At 39.9% G+C, this 22,699-nt stretch overlaps 1 pseudogene; it reads left to right on the top strand.

Moving 5' to 3' along the window:
- Nucleotides 1-11,657: 11,657 nt before the first annotated feature.
- LOC116871525 overlaps nucleotides 11,658-22,699 on the top strand; it is a 73,501-nt pseudogene continuing 62,459 nt past the window's right edge.

Below are 22,699 nucleotides of genomic sequence, written 5' to 3'. Positions count from 1 at the left end.
CCAGTCGGGGTCTCCAGCACCAAATTTCTACGGCAAGCAACTGTGCTGGGCAAGGGGTGAAGGGTAATTTGGTCTCCCAAGATGGTGTTCTTCATTTCACCCTCTATTTTCTGTAGTTCTCTTGCACTACCCATTCCATCACATCGTTTTCTCTTAAAAAAAAAAAAAAAGAAAGAAAAGAAAAGAAAAGAAAAATATTTTATTTATTTATTTATTTGAGAGAGAGTGAATAAGAGGGAGGGAGCACAAGTGCAGTGGGGGGCGATGGAGAAGCAGACTCCCCCCTAAGCAGGGAACCCGAGGTGGGGCTCTATCCCAGGAACCTGGGATCGTGAGCCAAAGGCAGATGTGTAACCTACTGAGCCACCCAGGCACCCCTTCCAGATTGTTTTCTGTAGCTCAACACACCAAGTCGGATCAGTGGTACAACAATGCTGACTGGAATGTCAAGACACATACCTGAAGATGATTTCTCGCATGAGGTCCTATAGCTTTGTTATTGTTAGTTCCTTCTGAGCATTTCCAGTATTTCCTTCACTCCTTTTAGTTTACAGTGTCTGATGCATATTAGATACTCACATCAAAGACGTTGTTTTTGTTGTTCTTCTTGCACTTAACTCTCTTTTCCCTATCCTGGACATGAATTTGACACATGATTAGCACATCTTCATTCTGATGCCACACTCCACTCTGTCCTTTCTGGTCCATGACAGTGCAGAGATTCAGAACAATGGTTAAGATACAGCATTACATTTTGATCTGGATTTAAAGACCGTTGTTTTAATGTATAGCTCTGTGACCTTGAATAAATTATTCAATCTCACTAAGCCTCAGGTTCCTCACATGTAAAATGATAATAATACTACCAATTGCAAACATTTTTATTAAATTTTATGTAAAGAAGCCTGTAGAACATGCTTATTATTTGCTTTCTTTCTGCAACATGCATTCTTCTTTTTATTAAAAAAAAAACCCACAGATATTATGGAGAATGATGCAAAATTCTCACTAAGCTTTAAAATAATGGGAGATTTGAATGAATTTTTTTTAAAGATTTTTATTTATTTATTTGACAGACAGAAATCACAAGCAGGCAGAGAGAGAGGGAGAAGCAGGCTCCCTGCCGAGCAGAGAGTCTGATGCAGAGCTCGATCCCAGGACCCTGAGATCATGACCTGAGCCAAAGGCAGAGGCTTTAGCCCACTGAGCCACCCAGGCACCCCTTGAATGAATTTTTATACATACTTTGTGCTTCTCTGAGATATACTTTTAAGCTGCCACATATTACTCATTTTTATTTTCTTCTGCCATTTCAGGGGAAATGTTTGAGAAGCACTATTTATGGGTTGAGATTTATGTATTGCAAATGACAGAAACATCAACTAAAATGGACATAAGTAGATAATGGGATTTAGTCATTCCTTTTGCTAAAATATACAAGCATAGAATTCAGACATAGCTGAATTCCAGGTTCAAAGAATACCATAAAGTAAGATTTTAATAAGCCTTTGTTATTCAAGATTGTTTTCATTCATCATTTCTCTGATCTGGATCAACTTATTTTCCTTCTGCCTGTCTTTCTCTCCTTTTTTCTTCTGAGTCAATGTTTTCACTAAGAAATCTCGTAAGATCTAGTAACTCTTAATCCTAAGTGCCATCTTTTTCAAGTTTGGTTTATATCTAAACCTTATCCTGAATGGTACTGCTTGTTCCACTTTCGTCAAGCTAGCACTCACGTCCAAGTGCTTGAGAATATTAAAGAGAAGCTTTACCTGATGGCATAGTTGCTACAGTGTTATGTGGCAGGTGCAAGTCTCAATCTTCAATCGAGAAAAGAGGAAAGAGCCAAGATTCCTGCTCTTCCCTCATTTCTACTCTGAGGTAATGAACAGAAGATAGATCACTATCTCAAAACATTACCCTACTCGATCTAAAATATTTCACCCGAATACATTTGCAGATATTTACATCTTGTTTATATTTTTCCAGCATTACCTGCTTGTTTTCCTGACTACGGAATGAGTTCCCCAAGGGAACAGAGTGTCTTCTTTATTTTTACATTATTTCTAAAACTTAGCGCAGTGATGGGCATATAGTGGGAGGTCATGAAATGTGAATATGTTTTATTTTACCCCCATATCAAAAGTAATATACTTGATCAAGTTTAGTTACACATTTTCAAAGGTAATTTCCTAAAACAATGCTGTCTTAATTGCGTAAAATGTATAAATGAAAATACGGAATGTAAAAATACAGACTTTTTTTCTATAAGGGGGAAAACAGTAGTAAGGTTTTTGACTTTGCAGGACATATGATCTGTTGTAACTTATTCTTGTAGTGGAAAGCAGTGATAAACAATACGTAAGTGAATGAGTATTGCTGTATTCCAGTAGAACTTTCTTTTCTTTTTTTTAATATTTTATTTATTTATTTGACAGAGAGAGATCACAAGTAGGCAGAGAGGCAGACAGAGAGAGAGAGGAAGGGAAGCAGGCTCCTTGCTGAGCAGAGAGCCTGATGCAGGGCTCCATCCCAGGACCTTCAGATCATGAACCTGAGCCGGAGGCAGAGGCTTTAACCCACTGAGCCACCCAGGTGCCCATTCAGTAGAACTTGCTTTACAAAAACAGGCTATGGTTTATTTGGCTGAAGGACCATAGTTTGCTGACCTCTGTTCTAAAACAAAGCAAAAGGTATGCAAGGTAAACTTATATTTTCAAGAATGACCAATCATTCAGGTTGTCAGGTACTGAGAGTTTCCCAGGACAAGGGACAATCTCAGCAAGTCTGGAACAAGTTGGTCACCCTACTTGTCCTAGATCCTAACATCATTCATTTATTCATTCACTGAATAATGAGTCACTACTAATATTAAATCAACACTCAAAGTTTCAAATTAAACCAGAGCATTGCAATATTCTGCATTATCTGGTTGGGTCATATAACATGTAATTCTGAAGCTAATTTGTAAAAGGTGTTCGTCTGACTTTATTCATTATTTAAATTTAGACAGCTTTAGAATGAACATATGGCAGTAATTATCAACATGAAGTAAGATAAAAGGATATGAAAAGAAAAAATCATAATGTAACAATATAAACTTCTTCAATTTACATCATATAGAAGTTTTTCACTTAATCTGTTTAACTAACACATATTTTATTCAAGCCATAAATGATGTCTTCCTGTAATAAAAATCCCAAATTAGACTTTTTTATAGGCAAAAAATTTGAAGAGGTTGGCAAACATGCTCAGGAAAATCCCAGTGACTTCATGATTCATCATTTGTATCGAAAATTAGAAGGTGAGAAAATTGAGAGGAAAAAAAAAATCTCACTAATAAGGATTAAAAACAAATGATTCATTTCTTAAACTTTTTTCAGAGAAGCAAATTACAGCCAAATTATAGGCCTGACAAACCATAATTAAGGCATAAGAGGAATTATGGGGGATTGAGAGGTGAAGGAGACCATGTTTCAACTTAAATATCAATTTCATTTAGCATCGTTAAAATTAGCTCTTTCCTGCTTTTAGTTTCTGAAGTCCCTTTAATGAAAAGGGAAATGGAATCTTAGAACCTACCTATATAATAAGTCAAATGAGATGAAGCATGGAGAGGAATTTATATAAAGATTTAAATAATGTACATACACAGACATGGATAGTATTCTTACCTAGAAATCAAAAGAGTCCTCATGTCCAAAAGTCAAGAGAACAATGTGCACATTTTTCTTCCCCCCCCACCCCCCCGCCTTTGCAATTTGAGTGTTTCATGAGTTTCTGAAAATAGCATGGCTCTAAACAGTGTTTCTCTCTTGATAGTTTTAAAATTTGGAGGAGAAAGTGACACCGATTTCTGATTTTCAATCTAAGCACAGAAACTCAATTTATCGGAGTATCTTGAGAATGGATAGAATGACTAAAATAAATGTTTAGCCGATTATTAATTGGGAGCTTATTTTGTTTTTGTATTTTCCATTTTGTTACATACTATATTAAAATGACATAGGAGAACCATACTTTGCTTTCAATAATTCAGTAATAATCACAAAAGAAGCTTTCGACCAAATGGGCGTTTTTAATTTTATATCATAGCGTATTATGAATAGATACTGTGTACAAAATCTAGATGCGTTAGGTGTGCATTAAATGAGGGCGAGAGGGTTTGGGTTTTTGCTTTAGAATTTTTAATTGCATTCATTTGTAATCCAGTAGAGGAAGTAAACAGCATACTAGTAACATTCATCAATGCGAATAGGGTAAAAAGTGATTTCAATAGAGTCTGGCTGCGTGAGCCCAATCAAATGAAGCCAGCAGTGTTAATACTCTCTTCCATTCTCTCAGTAATAACCGTTCATTCATGAAAAACTTTATAATCATGTTATTAGCCATCCTTGTCAGAGGTCTAGTAACTTTAATTTAAGGCTCTTTGAGGCAGAAATGGAAGTATAAAAATGTAAAGAGGGCACTTGTGGTCTGAATGTGGTCCATGCAGTTAGCATATCCCCCCTTTCCTGCTGGAGAACATCCAAAAGCAGCAAGGAGAATGGGAAACAAAAATGCAAACTCCATTTTCAGCAAAAGTAAGCGACAGCTCCAATCTCCAGAGCCCAAAATAGGCGTAAGGGTTGCCAAAAGCCGTGGAGACGGAGCAGGGCAGAGCCGGGGCTGTGTGGGAGGAAGCCGCGAGAAAGTGCCTCGGAGTGAATTCCCCAGCAGCGGGCAGGGGGCCAGGCTCTGCAGATAGCAGAAAGAGCAAAATGACAACTCAGGCGTGAGCCGTGAGCTGCGGTGGTTAAATCTAGATCCTCGCTTGCCACGCGGGATTTGGGTGCGTCCGCTGGCAGAAGGAGCGACCCTAGACCCGAACTGATTTTGAGACACTGAAGGGGGAAGAGCTAAATAAAGAATCACTCCTAGAACAGCCACATGTGCAGGGAAGCAATTTATCTTGTGACCACCACGGGGTTCAAGATGGTCTTCGCACTGTCCCGCACCTGCCTCTATCACTGGCTGCGGACACGCCGCGCTAGCGACCCGGTGCGCAGAGCTGCCCCAGCCCGGGTCTGGGCTCCGGCCACTCCTCTGGTCTGAAACTCCTGCAGTCCTTGGTTCGGGAAAAAAATGCATGTTTTCAATGATGGCTGCAACAAGAAAAACAAAAATGGGATACTACGAGAAAAAAAAAAGAAAGAAAGAAAGAAAGAAAGAAAGAAAGAAAGAAAGAAAGAAAGAAAGAAGGAAGGAAGGAAGGAAGGAAGGAAGAAAGGAAGAGAAAACAGAGAGAGTACTCACCTGAAAGGCAGCAGAGCTAAGGCATTAATACGATGGAGTCTGGAAGCAGACTGCCTAATTACGAATTTCTGGAGTCAGCTAATTCACATCATAGAGCCTCATCTCCCTCGGTTTGTAAAACAGAGCTCGAGGTAATACCTGCTCCACGAGGTTATCACAATGGCTGAATGAATAGTATTTATAAAATGCTTAGAATAGTGCCCACAACAGAGTAAATTGTATATGAATATTCTTTTTTTAAACACAATGAAACACACATACACTTACTTTGATTTAAAAAATCATAATAATTTGGGGATGACTGGGTGGTTCAGTTAAGGGTCTGACTTCCGTTCAAGTTATAATCTCAGCGCTGGGATCCAGCCCCACACAGGGGTCCCTGCTCAGAAGGGAGTCTGCTTGTCACTATCCCTTAGCCCTTCCCCCTGGTCATGCCATCTCTCTCTCTCTCTCTCTCTCTCTCACCTCTCCCTCTCTCTCACACACACACACACACACGAACAAATAAAATCTTTTTTTTAATAATAAAATAAATAAAAATAATAATTTAATGTGTAATTCCCACTGGGAGGCAAGACTACATAATAAAAATAAAAGAATTAAAGGACATAATGGTGAGATATTAGGAGGAAAGGAAAAATGAGTAAGGATTGCTCAGGGAAAGGACAGGAAAAAATGTCTAGAAATAAAGACGACACTGGACAGATTGAAAGGGAGAATAGACAGTGTCAAAATTACAGTATTACAAATTTACAAATTTACAAGGTGTAGAAATTATTAAAATGACAAAATAAAATTAAACTAGAGATTTTATTTTTTAATTTTATTTTGGTTTTCCTACAGTCAAGTGAGATGTGAGGTGTACTGGGGGAATCTGATCAGTCAAGCGAAGTGTGACATCATAGGCCTGTGAAAGGCAAATTAAAAAAAAAAAATCTGAATCTCAGAGAAGTTAAATAATGCCCCCAATTCAGGAGACTCTGAGGCCAGTCCTGTTGGACCCCAGTGGCCACACTTTGAATGATTGTGATACATGATATCATCTCTGTCTCACAGGCTTGCTGTAAGGATCAGACAAGAACAATTTTTCCATAACACTTAAGTAACTATAAAATGTAATGCAAATATGGGTTATTATGTAATACAGCTACTACATAGTAGGCCTCACTCTAGAGAAACAGATCTGTAAGTCAGAGCAGGTACAGCTAATCAGAATGCAATTAAATTTTTCCTCTTTCTGTCTTCTTGGAGACAAAGAGCCTTTCAGCTCAAAACTATTCCCCAAAAGTCAGCAAATGCATTCAAAGTCCATCCCTTTGATGATTCTCTGCCCAGGCAGCTCTATGACCCAAACCTCCTGGTCTCTCTCAGGCATATTCACCTAATGAAACCGGCTTCAACTGTCACCTCCCCTGGGAATCTTCTCATAACCCATCTGGAAATGTAATGGTTGGGCTACCACTTGGCCGCGTTTGTATCTCTAACCTGACGAATTGTAATGTTCCTTTTACCCTCTCACTAGCCTATGTTCTCCTTTGAATACAGAAGCCAAGTCTGAGTCTTCATTGAACAGCCAGGCTAGCATAGTGATTAAAAACCTATTGGGCATTTGGTAATGGCAGAAGAGACACAGGACTTTGCCTGGATCATTAGAGCACATATAGTTTCCTCGTGGTTATTTAGGTGGAAGAAACCATACACGGAGCCTCTAAAATTTAAGATCTATTAGTTAATATTATACTGAGACCAAGATTCCCAAGCATTTGTTAACCATTTCTATTCATTTTCTAATTTCATCTTTGTCCATGTCAACTATTAAAAACCATAAATTGACATATGTTGCTTTTACTGGTCAAAGGAGCTGAGTAATGTGATGGCATATCCAGGCTTAGAATATGGGATGACAAGACAAGAAGGTGAGAAGAAATGGAAAGAAAGAGATTTCAGGGCTCTGAGTTGAAGGTAGACTGAGACCAGAGGAGGGGTGCTCTGACCAGCATCAAGACTCAGGAAAGCGATGCCGTTGGCCCCAGGCAGGAGGACTGGCTGCTAAGTCAGTGATTAAGGGGTCTTCTCTCGGTCTTGTGTTCCTCTACCACTGATAAAGAGTACAGCTGACGTCAAATCCTCATGTGGACCTAATCCAATCACCTCTGACGAATTTTACCAGAAGACAAATTGCAGTTTACGGAACATTTAAGAGACTGGTAATTCAGTTTCTCAAGAAAAAAAATATCATAAAAATAGTTGTTACAAGAAAAACTGAAGGTGAGAATAATTCCAGGAAATGTGAAAGCTGAATGAAAGAGGCCAAAACTGAACTACATCATTTATCAGACTTTATTCTTTGATCTTTAAACCCCCAATTCTATATTCACTTAGATATTCCAGGAATATTTTAACCACAAATTCAAAGTGCTTTGTAAATATTTTCTCATGGCATTTCATAAAAGCCCTCTGTGGGAAAGAGCACGATTTGTAGTCATGCCCATTTTACAGCGGTAGAAATATCAAGTAAAAAGGCACAGGGAGGAGTCCCAGGTCTCCAGGATCTATCAGGTGGGGTTGTATGTACTTTAATTGTGACTGGGCGGTCTGAGAGGTTTTCTCAAATACATCAAAGCTTTCTCTCCAAGCCGTGTGCTGACATTTTCATAGAAATAGGTTGAATCTTGGGCCACCTGGGGGACTCAGTCACTTAAGCGTCAGACTCTTGATCTCGTCTCAGGTCAGGATCTCATGGTCCTGAGATAGAGCCCTCCCGTGGGCTTCCTGCTGGGCATGGGATCTGCTTAAGATTCTCTCTTCTCTCCCTGTCCCTCTGTTCCTCCCTGTCCCCTGCCTTCCGTGTTCACATTGGAGCGCTCTCAAAAAAAAAAAAAAAAAAAAAAGAAAGAAAAAAAAAAAAAGCCCCCCAAAACTCAGGATGAACCTAATCACACACAGCATTGCAGATGACTGGAATAATTTTCTGAACTTTCTGTCACCTGTGACAGAAAAGAAAGGTGATGAGAATAGAATCCTATTAATGTAAAAAAAAAAAAAAAATTGTAACTCTCCTCAAAAACCATCCCAAAGTACCTCCTCCACAGAACTTTGCCATGGTCCTTCAATCATTTATGGTCCTTCTTCCTTTTATTCTGCACTGCATTTAGTTTCAATGGGCTTATAATAACTTACTCAAACATTTATGTCTCTTGCACTCATCGCAATTCTTACCTAAAAAAGTGTATGTTTCCTGATGTATTTACTTATCTGCGTGCCTCATATGGTACTTAGAATGCTTTTTTATATGAGAACTCTAAATATATTTTAAGTATATCATAGAATAAACCTTAAAGGTTTTGATCCATCAATCAGAAAACAATGCCCAATTATGTTAACTCATAATTATTTCCTTTTGGGGAGCCTCGGTGGCTCAGTCGGTTGGTTAGCTGTCCGCCTTTGGCTCAGGTCATGATTCCAGCTCCTGAAATCAAGCCCCACGTCAGGCTCCCTCTCCCTCTGATGCTCCCCCTGCTCTCTCTCTGGCTTTCTATCCCTCTCAAATAAATAAACAAAATCTTTAAAAACACAATTTCCTCTAAAGGAATTGAAAAATTAAAACATCCTATAACACAAATAAATAAATAAGTATTCTATAATTATATTACTTATTCATTCAGCAGATTTTATTACCTATTTATTATGTGCCAGGCCATGGAAATACAGTGGACTACAATAAATAAAAGGTTTTAGCATTCATAGTGCTTAAAGGGTAGGGAGAATAAGCAAGTATAGAAATAAAATACATATTAATGATAAATGGTGTAAAAAATCATTGTAAGTGATCAGGTGAGAGACTACTTAGGTAAAATGATTGGGAAGGGCCTCCTTGAGGAGATGCTGTTTGAGTTGAGATCTGCATGTAGAGAGAGACTTACAAACAAGGGTGGGGAACATTCTATGCAGAGGGATTAGCAAGCACAAAGGATCTGAGGTGAAAACAGCCTGTGCTCAAAATACAGAAAGAAATCAATGAGGACTGAGGTTATTGTGCTTGGGGAAGTATAATAGAAAATGATGTTGGAGACAGAAGTAGAATTGAATTCATGTGAGGTTTTATAAGCCGTAATTAGATTAGGTTTTCTAGTTGTAACATCAACCATATGCTTGTCTATAGAAGATTCAAGTGCCACGTTCAGGAGCATCTGGGTGGGCCCCAGTGACCAGTTCTCACCAGTGGAATGTGAACAGAAATGCTCTGCGTCACTTCCCAGGCCAGTGTCAAAGAAGACTGTGCCTTCCCTCACCCGCCCTATTCCTTCTCTTGCTGGAAATAGAGGACTCTGATGCCCCAAGTATGTCAGAGCTACTGGATGAAATTAGCCTGGAGGAAAGCCTCTCATCAACCAGGAACCCAGGCAAGAAATAAACTTCTATTGTCTTAAACCATTGAAATGGTTTGGTTTGTTATGACAAATCATATAATGCAACTAATACAGATATGACATGACTTGCATTTACAAATGAGGACTCTGGCACTGTGGTCGTAGAGAACGTAGGGCTCAAATGTAGAAGCAGGGAGGTCATTGAGGTTGCGGATGTATGGATGAGCAATGGCACTCACTTGGTTTAGGAAGCAGACATGAAGATGGGGAAGGCTGCGGGCTACTTCAGGACACATTTTTGAAATTAGGCTCATCAGAAGCTACTGATGGGACAGAAGGAAAGTGAGGAATGTTTATCATTGGTGTAATGCCTTATGATTTCTCACAAGACGATTTATATCTGAACAGTTTTCATTTTCCTCTCTTCACTGGTGTGACAGGGAACAACTTTGCCCTGGAAAGTTCTTATAAAGTTCTTACTGGTTTTACTCATATTTAATAATCTTGGAAGAGTTACTGAAATTAAAATTAATTTGAAACCTGTTAACATAACCTAATTTTTCAATGATGGTTTATGCCTTGACCTGAAGAAAGTACCATAAAAGTACAGTCTTTGGTTTGAAAAATGCATTTCTATTTGGGTAGACTAAATTTACAATTCTTTTCCTCAGTAACCACAGTATATTGCTGCCTCATTTTGAGCCAATGGTTAACACAATTTCCCAGATCTTTTTTCACCCCATTAAACTACTTGGGAATAAGTTTATCCATAAGTGAGAAAAATCCAACTACAAGCTTGTTGGTTGGTTTTTACTTTTCCTTGACTAATGAGGTAATGAGTCTGGCTTGTTCTCAGGAGCAAAGCCTTGCCTAATTCAAATTTATGAATCAGTGTTTTAGTTAAATGTGTGGCCATTTATTACATTGGTAACCTGGAATGTCACAGGTAGGAAGCACAAAACCTAACAGTATTTTAGGTGTTGTGAGATGAGACTATGAGGTGTTGAGACTGTGAATTCTCAATAAGGAGTCAGCTACAACAATAGCATCGTAAATGGTTTCCAGGCAGGAAAATAATGATGAAAGACAAAGGGGAGAAAATGACATATGCTAGTCTAGTCTCTCCTTTTTTTAATCAGGAAAATAATATTTCTGGAAGCCCATCCCAGGAATATTCCAGTCATATCTCACAGCCTGAAATGGATCTAATGCCCACCTACTGTTGCAAGGAGGTCTGGGGAGGTAATGGACTTTAAATGAGCACATAATCATCCTGAACAAAATTGGTTATATTTAAGAAAAGAAGAGAATGTACTAATTAGGGTATGGGCTAGTGTGCTATAATATGAAGCTCCCCAACTATAGAGGCTTCACAGGTCAGGGTTCAGTGGATGTCCTAAGGCTGGTAGGTATCTCTGTCATCTTCTATGAGGCCCCACTTGTAGACCTAAGATTGCACTCCAGTTGCACCATTTCCCAGGCATCTGCAAAGGGAGAAGAGCCTAAAGGAACACACATCCAGTTATTTTAAGAGTCTACCCCAAAATGGCACCCATTAATCCTATCCCCAGATTATTGGCCAGAACTTAGTCATACGGCCATGTCTAGCTGCAAGCGAGGCTGGAGAAAAAATGGTTAGCTGAGCATCCAGATGTCTAGCTGGAACTATTAATCTGAAGAAAATAGAGATCCAACAGGGTGGCGAGAAGTGCAAAAAGAAGTTCATCAGAAACATGTCTTTTCCCTTCAGATTCACCGGGATCCTTCAGTCAGCTACCTCCGGACAAACTTGTTCGGCCATCCAATGTCTACTACTTATATCGACACCTAGCTTGTGGTTCTCCATCTTACATAAATCTATAAATAATGAAGAAAGGATTGGTTCATTCACTCCTTTTGAACAAATACTGAGCATCAAATCCCTAGCTGGAACTAAGATTCAGAGGGAGGAGCAGTGCAAAAAGATGAGCAGAAACAACAGTACAGGAGAGCATGAAAGGTCAAGTATGCTCAGAGGAGGATAAGACGGGTTTGACGGGCTCTTCTCACACAGGACAGCAACACGAGAAAAGGTCGGAGGTACATGGAAACCAGAGGCCAGGCTGTAGAACTGGAATGTATTTCTTTCAACAGCGCAAAGCTATGACAGTGTTGTAAATAAGAGCACAGCATCATCTGAATGTGTTTTTGGAAGATTACCCTGGCTGCGGCACAAGTGTTTGCTGCTCAGTGGAAATGAAATTGAGCAGGGGTTCATAGCATTGCAGTAGTCCACATGGGAGATGATGAGGGATGTCACCTGGGAGGAAGAGAGCAAATGCAGGAGGAGCAGATGTAGCAACTCGCTGTATTTGGGGGAAACAAGAGAAAGGATGGAGTGCATCAGACTGGTTAATCTGTAGGACTCAGGATCTGGTGCTAAATTTAGCTGGAAGGTAGAAACACAGAAAGAAGGACACAAGTGGGGAAAACATAGTGAGCTCAGTTTCAGACTTCAGTTTGCGATCTCATTCCAGGAGGCCGGGGGACATGCAGTAACTGTGATATGTGACTAATAAAAATAAGCATTTTGTGCTTTGCAACAGTTTGTACTATGGACATTCTCATATTTTTCTGGGAAACTCTCCCCAATTCAACATTTGGCTGTAGTCATGATAAGCCCTTGAGAGTCATTCAGGAAATTCCATGCACGTATGACTCTACTTTGAAAGTGCACACCCAGGAAAAGACCCAACGAGTTATGATACACTTTGTAGAGTCGGGACTATATTATACTAACAATAGACCTACAGAAGCCTGGAGCCCTCTAGAGACTTGGTCTAGGAAGCACTGTATGTGAGGCTGGGTTCCATGGGTGATACGGATGTAAAGACAGACTTGAAACTTGCACCATGCAGGACAGGATAAAGTGGCAGACAGTTTTTAAAAAAAGAAAAGAAAGAAAGAGAAAGGGAGGGAAGAAAGGAGGGAGGAAGAGAGGGGGAAGGGAGGGAGGGAGGAAGGAGGGAGGACTCAAGAATGTTAAATCTAAAGACCCAGCTGAGTCTCTAGGAACCCAGTGGATAGTTTTGTAATAATATGGCATCAAATATCATTAACTTAAAGATTCACAAATCATCAATAATTAATCATGAGATGTTGGCCATTTGAGACTTAATCAAGGCAGGGACCTGGGGCTTATACATAAAAGGATGCTTTCATGGATGACTGACGTCAGAGAAGATTTGTCCTAAATCAAACTCACTCTTTATTCCTGTGTCTTCATATACCATATCATGGCCTAGGCCAGGCCCCTCTTTACACTCCCTCATCTAATTTTCTGACCTCTCCTTTTTCCCTATTTCTTTCCTACTTGGCATTTCCAATTTGCTCTTACTGCTGGAGTCTTGTTTCAGTCATCCCATTCCCTTCTTGTCTGGTTTGCTGCATTTGGAAGATCTTGCTGAAACTGACTTCTGGCTCTGCTCTGAAACTCTTTCCTTAGAAACTGCTCCTGGGGCCCCTGGGTGGCTCAGTTGGTTGAGCATCAATTCTTGGTTTTGGCTCAGGTCATGATCTTGGGTTCATGGGATCAAGCTCAGCCAGAAGTCCACTTAAAACTCTCTCCCCCTCTCCCTCTGCCTCTCTCCTCCATGCTGTCATTCTCTCTCAAATAAATAAATAAATCTTAAAAAAAAAAAAAAAAATACTGCTCTCAAGGGCATCCCATCACAGCAAGGCCCACTTCAGCACCAGCCAAGTTGGAAGTCAGGTAGCAATGTGTACTCAGGTGCCTATACCAACTTTTAGTATTTGTCACCTCTAAGTTTGGACTTAATTTTGTCAATAAAGTATTACTATCATATCATATAGTTATATGCATCACCAATAAGTCTGTGGGGTATCTTCAGTCTATCTTATTCAACAAATTTTATGCTAAGGATCCAGGAATGGTGTTGGACAATGAGATCACATTGATAAAAAGACACTAGCAGCTGTCCACAAAGTTAAGTCAGTATTTCCAGTTGAGACAATAAAAATATATATATATGTAATGTACTGTATTAAGTTCTGTGAGAGTTTGCACAGAGAGGTTTTCTCACCTTGCTACATATTTGTATATCTATATACCTAGAGAGCCTCACTCGCCCAGATAGCTAACAGCAGAACCAATTACAAAATCATCAACAAATGAGCTATTTAGTTATAACTGATTGTGAAGACTTGATAAAAAAAAAAAAATCCAAGCATGCTGTTTTCCATTAACTTCATTTGTATTGAACAAATACGTTTGCTGGTAAAACATTCACTATATTATGGCAGTGCCAAGAACAGCAATTTTCAGAATTCATCCTAGAGACTCTGGGGAGGGAAGGGGTATCTCCCAAATATTTCAGGGAATCTGCAGCGTTAAAATGATTTTCGTAGCTCTACTAAGACATTTTCTGATGTTTTCACTCTCTTTCTCTCTTTGGCATTGAGAATTTTCTCAGAGGTCACATGAGACCGTGATATTACAGGTTGAATGCAGAAGCGGGTATGAGAAGCTGTCTATTAGCTATACATTAAAGTGATTTTTTAAAAATATTAAGCAATACCACTACATTTTCTCACTGTATATTTGCTCTAGAAAATATTTTCCTGGAAATACATTATTGACTTGAACAGGTAATGGATGTATTTTTAAATGAACTAATAAACAAATATTTTAAGGCTTTTCTCAACTTTAAGGCCTAATAGGTTAAATACTGGAAGATATGTCATATAATAAAAAATGCTTTGGGGTACTCAGTAATTTTTAAGCATATACAAGGGATTGAAAATAGTTTAAGAAATGCTGCCTTGGGCGCCTGGGTGGCTCAGTGGATTAAGCCTCTGCCTTCGGCTCAGGTCATGATCTCAGTGTCCTGGGATCGAGTCCCACATCAGGCTCTCTGCTTGTCAGAGAGCCTGCTTCCTCCTCTCTCTCTCTCTCTCTCTCTCTCTGCCTGCCTCTCTGCCTACTTGTGATCTCTCTCTGTCGAATAAATAAAATCTTTAAAAAAAAAAAAAAAAAGAAATGCGGCCTTACATGGGTTAATGGTTATCAGAAATATATGGAATGACTTCTGCTTTCTTAACAACAACAACAAAAAAGATGAGAGTCAAAAAGCTTGGAATAGAAAAGAAAAATTTATATTAGAGAATTTCACGTAACATTGTTGAACAAGGAAAGCATTCTTTTCACATAAGGGAAGGAGTGAGGATAAAATTACATTTCTTGGCAATCCAGAAGAGCTTCAAGGAGGAGGCAAGGACTGGGTTCATTTGACCCTTAGAACATCAATAACTATATATTTTAGTTTATAGCTACTTCCTTAGCAACAACAGAACTTGAGAAGATTCCAGAATCTTGAGGCCAGAAAATGAGACCAGAGTCAAATAGATATTCCTTTAAGATCAATAGTCAAAGAGCAAGTAAGATGTCAATACTGACTCTCCAGTCAAGGCCCCAGTGAGATGCTTTTCATCTGAACAATAACTCTGTTGTCATTAACACAAATGCTGCGTATCGTCCTTTCTCAATTTATGGGCACAGAGCCAAAGGGACTTCAGTACATGTGACAAAGGAATACCAGCCTGGCATCCTACCGTATATTGATCAAAACCTCCTTTTCACAAGGGGCTTCAGGATGTTTTAAAAATTTATATCACTTTTCAATTTTATATTTCAAATAAATTTTATTCTCACAAGTCTATCATAAGAAATGTTGCAATTTTTTTTGAAACGAGGCTGAACATTGACAGCATTCAGAGAACCGCTCTACATGTCCACCCCACCTTCGGTCCCAAGAAATCAAGAAACAAAAATTGCTCTCACCTGAGATGGAAATTTCCTGTATAAGCCAGAACTATTTTTAAACTCTGGATCATGAAAGTTTACATTAAATGCCATTTTTACAGTCCCAATAGCACTTTAAGTTTATATGAAAACTTGCACACAAATATTCATGGCAGGTATATTTCACAATAACCCAAACCAGGAAGTAACCTGAATATCCATCAATAAGTGAAGAGAGAAAATTCACATCCATGCAATGGAACACTACTCAGCGATTAAAAGAAAGGACTCACTATTAAAACAAATGAATCTCAGAATTGTCCCACTACTTGAAAGAAGGCGGAGGCAAATAGTGCAGGCTGTACGATTTCATTTACATAAAATACTAGAAAATACAAACTATAGTGCAGAAAGCAATGAGAAGCTTCAGAATGAGGGCGGTGTGTGGGGGGGTCGTTCCAAGAGGAGGAGGACCAGGAGGGATAGACTGCAAAGGAGTACAAAGATTCTTCTAGAGTGATGAAAATGTTCTGTAATTCTGTAATTTTGTAACAACAGTTTCACAGGTGCATGCCCTGTTAAAACTTGTAAGATTGTACATGTTAAATGGATTCAGTTTATCGAACATAAAATTATACCTCAGTGAAATTGATTCTTAACATGCACTGTAACACAAATAACCTCATTAGATCATCTCAAGGAGCCTGTGACATAGCAGAGAACATTGTGATCTCATTTTGCTGCTGAGGAAGATGGAGCTCGAGAGATACAGTGACCGTCCCAGAGCCAGGAACTCTCCAAGCTTAAGAAAGACAGTTATAGTGGTGACTTTCGAACTTTCTCCTGTGACTTTTTTTTTTTTTTTTTTTTTCCGAATGCAACATTCTGTGGATCTCCCTGGTAGGAAACAGTAAATGCTGGGAGGATGGGATTGGGTCTGAGTGTGGGACCCTAGGGCTCTGATACAGCCTGACTACCTGAAGGTGATGTCACAGACATGGATCCCCACACAGAATGTCTTGCTCCAGACCTCGATCTGCTCTGTCATTTACGAGCTGAAAGTTTGTGTTTGCACAGGACGGTGACTCTAGTCCCGGAATGAGTTACATAGAATTTTTCAGGTCTTATGCCCCTTAGCGTTTCAGATAGTTTCTCTGTTGTGTTTTAGGTTTCTGTTAATTTGCCTATTAACCATGCAAGAGTATCTAGGTGCCTGATATTTTGAATCCTCTCAAGACTGCAGAGGATGAAGAAGATCCCATGCAATAACGTTCCACAAAATTAACTACCTAGGAGAATTCATGAACTTTGGGCCGGTGGTGTTATATTTGTGATGGTAGGGAAATGAATAAGCAAAACCTGAGCCTTATCCTTGACTCTGATCTCTTTCACACCTCTCAGTCACTGCCACAGATTCGCCCAACTAATTGTCCATTGAGTAATATCTCTTTACTTCTGCGGTCACCACTATAATTCAGAACAATCAACATCCTTCTTCTTTATGATAGCAAAGGTCCAGCTTCAATCCCCATCCAATCTACTCCGCACAGTGCCGCAGAAACACTACAAAAGTGCAATCAATCTCCACCATTCCTCTGTAGCTGGTCCTCTCGTGGCTCCCCATTTCCTTTAAGAAAATGTCCAAACTCCTTTTGGTTTACAAGATCCTAATGAACTGGATTTTACTTATCTTTCAGCAACATCTTCTACCGCATGAAACCCTAATCTCTACCCTTCAGATAAATGGAAGTTTTCCACTTTCTCAAACACAGGAGTGCTGGGCTTTCTAGCATGTTACCACTTACTCTCCCAGAACACCCTTCCTCCCTCATTTCCATCTAATGCAAGTTCATGCCTCATGTTATCTCCCACCTCTTTTGGGAGCCTTCCTTCATGTCCTCCATCTTGGCCAGATGCCCTTTCTAGAACTGAGTTTTCCCATCAGGGTGGTTATCACAGTATTACAATGAACTGGTTGTATGTATATTATCTCAGCATCATTAACTCTCGGACGCAAAAGTATCTTGCTTTTCCATAGTTAGCATAGTGCCTGGCACAGAGTAAGGACTCAAGAAATGTTCCTTGAATGAACTGACGGAATAAGACATCTTAACGAAAGGCTAGAGCGCGTGTCCCTGGGCTGCTGGATTGCACCACATTAAGATAATATATTGGCTGCGGATGAGACATGTTGCTTCCTTCCAAAATTAGGGTAACAGAAAGTGAGTGTGAGTTCATGACTCAACATCTCTTCTGGATGAATATCATATGAAATGGTTGAATTTAGTTGAAAACCAAACCTCTGTAGGAAGAACACATAGAAACCCGGTCATTTTCCAAGATGTTATTCTTTCCTTGGCAAGAGGGATCTTCTAGCATCTTAATCCATAAAGCACTTCCATGATTAGGTTTAAGATTTGCCGTGGGTATAGGGCCCCATCCAATGAGATGAATGCAGCAAGGTTAAAGAGGAAAAATACTGGTAAGCTTTAAGTATGTTAGGATAATTGGGCCCAACATACGTAAATTGCTTTCAGATGAAAGGCTCTAAGCAATTGTTAAATTATAAACATTGAAAAAAAATTCTCTGCATCCAATCTAGAGAAGAAAAGGTTTCCATTTGTATAGCAAATTAGCTTCAGGTATTTCTGGAGGTCAGCATTTTTTTTTTTTTTTTTTTAGGCAAAGGACGCTCTCCTGGCACTGGCCACGTCTGACTCAGAGATGGAAGGACCTGGTAACTGCGAAAGCCTTTTCGCCTCGCACTTGTGCCACAGCAATTACATTGGAAGAGCTCCTAGACTTGCGGGGTGTGGGATGTGGGATAAATTTGGAGAAAGACCACAATATGTAAACAAAACCTGCCAGTTTTCCAAAATACCTAACCACAAGACTTCACATGTTGGCAGCTCAGAAAGAGTCAAATGTGCTTTATTCTGACAACAAGTTTTATTCTCAGCAGGGAGAGTTATGAGTCCCGGTTAAAGCAAGCAACTACCAATAACCGAAGTTAGAGGAATTTTCAAATATAGCCTATGTCATAAAACTTAGCAAGCGCACGTTCAGAGGTAATATGCGTCAAGAAACCAAGGGCACTGGTGGATTCTTTGAAGTGCATGCATGTTTTCAAAATCCTTTAGATTGCGTTGGTGGTATAGTGGTGAGCATAGCTGCCTTCCAAAATCCTTTAGATTAAGAAATCCTCCAGAAGGAGAGTTATTTCTGAAGACAGATTAATAGCATTAAACTGCACACTTTATGGTCATTAAATCTTCTAACTTGCAATATCATCTGCTTAATACTCATGTTTGAGTTTTATTATGACTTTTCAGTTTTCAATGTCCTGAGAGTGCCCTATTTTATACTGTTGGCATTTGGCTTTGCCTCACTAGCACACACTTTAAAGCAATCAGAAGGTCAAAGAATAGATAATCCGTCTCTAAGCATTGTTGTATTTTCCCAGCATTTTAATATTGCTGTTGCTCAGAGAAAACAACGGCTTCAAATCCCAAGCAACTCAAAACGTGTACCATATCCACTGCCAACTCACATTTAAACAGGCCCCAGGGTGCTGTTCATCTTCCCCGCCTTCTGGAAGGAAAAGGACTGCAGGCTCTCACCCTCCACCAGAGGCTCTCTCCCTCTCTGGAGATGGGTCTTACCAAGTCTGGAGAGCAAGAAAAGGTAAACAACTCAGTTGTCTTTAAGAATGCTGATGACAGGGGTGCCTGGGTGGCTCAGTGGGTTAAGCCACTGCCTTTGGCTCAGGTCATGATCTCAGGGTCCTAGGATCGAGTCCCGCATCGGGCTCTCTGCTCAGCAGGGAGCCTGCTTCCCTCTCTCTCTCTGCCTGCTTCTCTGTCTACTTGTGATCTCTCTCTGTCAAATAAATAAATAAAATCTTAAAAAAAAAAAAAAAAGAATGCTGATGACATTGTTTTGATCAGTTTGGGGGGTGGGGAGATAAGCACAGACTAAAAGTCTACAGTACCTCTGCTAGAGTCTGAGGTTTCAAAGTAGGGGTTGGGGGGCAGGCTTGGGAAACCCCATGAAATAAGCAGAGGATGGGAGCAGTTCCAAGTACTGTCTCAGAATGGAGTTGGGAATGTAGATGAGGACCAAGTAGTTTGTTTATTTATTTTTTAATTTTTAGAACATTTATTCATTTATTTTTCTTTAAAATAAATATTCCTTAGATTCTTTTTTTTTTTTTCCTTAAGGGTTTGGACAAAAGTTGTGGTTTTATTAACTGGATTTTTTGTTTGTTTTTGTTTTGTTTCTCAAGGTTCACATTTTTAACTCTCATTTGAATTCTAGTTAATGTATAGTGTAATATTAGTTTCAGGAGTAGAATTCAGTGATTCATCACTTACATACAACACCCAGTGCTCATCACAAGTGCCCTGCTTAATGGCCATCAGTCATTTACCCTTCTCCCACCCACTTCCTCTCTAGCAACCCTCAGTTTGTTTTCTATAATTAAGAGTCTGTTTTATGGTTTGCCTGTCTCTCTTTTTTTTCTCCTTTCCCCTGTGTTCCTCTGTTAAATTAAATTCCAGGTATAAGTGAAATCATATGGTATTTGTCCTTCTCTGACTGACTTATTTCTTATTGCATAATACACTCTAGCTCCATCCACTTTGTTGCAATGGCAAGAGTTCATTCTTTTTGATGGCTGAGTAATAATCCATTGTACTTCCTTACCCATTCATCAGTTGATGGACATTCAGGCTCTGTCCATAATTTCGCTATTGTTGGTAGTGCTGCTATAGACATTGGGGTATATGTGTTTCTTCAAATCATTATTTTTATATCCTTTGGGTATATACCTAGTAATTATAATTATTGTGTCATGGGGTAGTTCTATTTTTAACTTTCTGAGGAACATCCAAACTGTTCTCCAGAGTGGCTGCACCAGTTTTCATTCCCACCAGCAGTGTAAGAGGGTTCCCCTTTCTCCACATCCTCGCTCACATCTGTTGTTTCCTGCACCGTTAATTTTAGCCATTCTGACGGGGGTAAGGTGGTATCTCATTGTGGTTTTGATTTGTATTTCCCTGATGCTGAGCAATGTTGAGCATCTTTTCATGTGTCTGTTAGCCATCTGGATGTCTTCTTTGGGAAAAAAAAAATGTCTATTCATGTCTTAGAAACTGTAGATTAGGACCAAGTAGTTTAGATTTATTAAAATCCTATAGTGATTAGACATAAAATACCTTTTTTTTTTTTTAAAGAAGGTACATCGTTCATATATTTTCCCATTCATCCAAGAAATATTTGCTGAGTACTTACTCTACTTTTGTCTGGTAGGAATTCTGCCTGGTACTAAGGATGTGACAGTGAATGAGAAGAAACACTCTCTACCCTCATGGAACTTCCTGTCTGCCAGGTGTATAATATATGTACGGGCATGTGCACGTGTGTGCGTGTGCATGTGTGTGTAGATAAAGATACAGAGATAAGGAAATAATATAATTCAAATACCCTTTTAATTTTTTTTTGGCAAGAAGGCCCAGAGTTGGAGGGGGAAGACAGGACCTTACTTCCCACCTCCCCACTGTGGAGGATACTGAAAGATTAGTCCTTCCTTTCCCATCTCCCTGCAGTCAGGACCAGACATGCTCTCAACGAGGGATGTGAGCATTGAAGGCACAGGACAATGGCTCATAAACAATTAGAAATTCATCAAGAATGCTGTCACAGCAGTGTTCCGAATCCAGTAGTGTAGCAGCAGTCTCAGTGGCGAGGTTCTGAGCACACACTAACCCTGGTATGATTTGGCTCAGCATTTAGCTGCGCGGCCTCAGGCTTCCTACCGATTTCCTCTCCCTGGTTTTTCCCTGATCTCGTCGATCTGTCTCCTATACCTTTTAGTGCTCCAGCTGAACGGAGCTCATGCCTGATGTTTGCCACAGACAGAGACTAGCTGAAGGGGAGACATGAATCAACTAGGGCGGGCATTATCCACTGATTGCAATCATGGCTAAGTACTGTGAAGAAAAGCTATCATTTGTCCTTTGGGGTAGAAAGCAAAGAAGATATTTAGGAAGGGTGAGAGACCCCGTTACATCTAGGCTGGAGGAAGAGTTTCCCCGAGAACCAACAAAATGCTAGGCTTAGCGGAGAGGGAAGGCTGCCGAATCCCAGGACCCACAGCAAAGGAAGAAAATGCTGTCCTGGAGTCCACAGGAGTCTGTGAGAATAGAGAAGTAAAAAGACCTCTGTAGGGTTTTGACATTCCCATTAGGGTCACCTTTGCTATTCATAAACAGCAACTCAAGAAAAGCCTCAGTAAAGATTTGTATTCCTCTCAGCACTTCACACAATTCCTATATCCAAAGGCTGACAGCTTTATGTCTGTTCCATTCACACTAGGATGGGCCAAGGCAAGACGCCTAGACCTCTCCCAGGTTCTTGTGTTTCACCCGTCAGATCTCTCCTTGTCTTGGGCATCCAGGTGATGGCTCTTAAATGCTATGTGATTATGGGAATTCTCGTTCTTAAAACCCTTCTAGGCCATTCCATCATACATCACCGAAATGATGAAGTATATGCTCCTTAACAGACATAAAACCCCAACGTGGTCCTGACGATCTCCCCAGCCTTACTCCCATCTCTCACTCCCCTTGACTTTGTCTTCTAGCACCATTGCACTACTTATAGTTCTTCAAACATACTAGTTGTTTCCATGCTTCTGTACCTTTGCTCATCTACTGAATTCTCTAAGTCTGAAACACCCTTTCCCCTATCCCTTGCTTCTCTGCCTTCTCTTAATTTTAATTCATCACTAGTGAATGAGCTCAGATATCATCTTTCCCTTCAGAGACTTTCCCGTAACTCCTGGGTTGCACAAAGAGCTCCTGTAGCAAATGTTTAGAGTTACAGCTAGAGATAAAGATATCTGTCATGATACCACATTTTATTGACATTGTCTTTTTATGTCTCAGCCTACCCATTGTCCTGTCAACTCAGGCTGCTTTGACAAATTGCCATAGCCTGGGTGGTTTAAACAACAGAAATTTATTTCTCACAATTGTGGAGACTGGGAGGTCCAAAATCAAGACACCAGACAGTTCAGTTCCTGGTGAAGTCCCTCTTCCCAGATCACAGTAGTCTGTCTTCTCATTGTATCCTCTTACAGGAGAAGAAGACAGATCATCTCTCTCATGGCCCTTCTTATAAGGACACCAATCCCATTCACAAGGGCTCCACTTCATGTCCTTATTATCACTCA

Source organism: Lontra canadensis, unplaced genomic scaffold (genome assembly GCF_010015895.1).
Source record: "Lontra canadensis isolate GAN:19392208 unplaced genomic scaffold, GSC_riverotter_1.0 scaffold26, whole genome shotgun sequence".
Classification (NCBI taxonomy): Eukaryota; Metazoa; Chordata; class Mammalia; order Carnivora; family Mustelidae; genus Lontra; species Lontra canadensis.
This window is presented reverse-complemented; position numbering and strand designations above follow the sequence as displayed.